The sequence below is a fragment of the Mastomys coucha genome, unplaced genomic scaffold (assembly GCF_008632895.1).
Source record: "Mastomys coucha isolate ucsf_1 unplaced genomic scaffold, UCSF_Mcou_1 pScaffold5, whole genome shotgun sequence".
NCBI classification, from domain to species: Eukaryota; Metazoa; Chordata; class Mammalia; order Rodentia; family Muridae; genus Mastomys; species Mastomys coucha.
In genome coordinates, this window is record NW_022196911.1 from 46,283,065 (window position 1) to 46,283,294 (window position 230).

Sequence of the window (230 nt, forward strand, 5' to 3'; positions counted from 1 at the left end):
ACTGCGAGGTGGAGGCCAGCCTGATTCACAAAATAAATCCCAACTTGTAAGATTGATTCAGAAACAGTGAAAATCTAGCCACCCTCTAAGAGACACGAGAGTAGGCTTTTCCAACCCACTGGCGTGTAACCTCCTGGGCTTCCAACCGTCACAGAATGAGGGATCCAGTGTCACTGTGTCCTGACAGGTCCAGCAGAGCCTGGAGTGTGGACAGGAGAGGTGCTTTCACT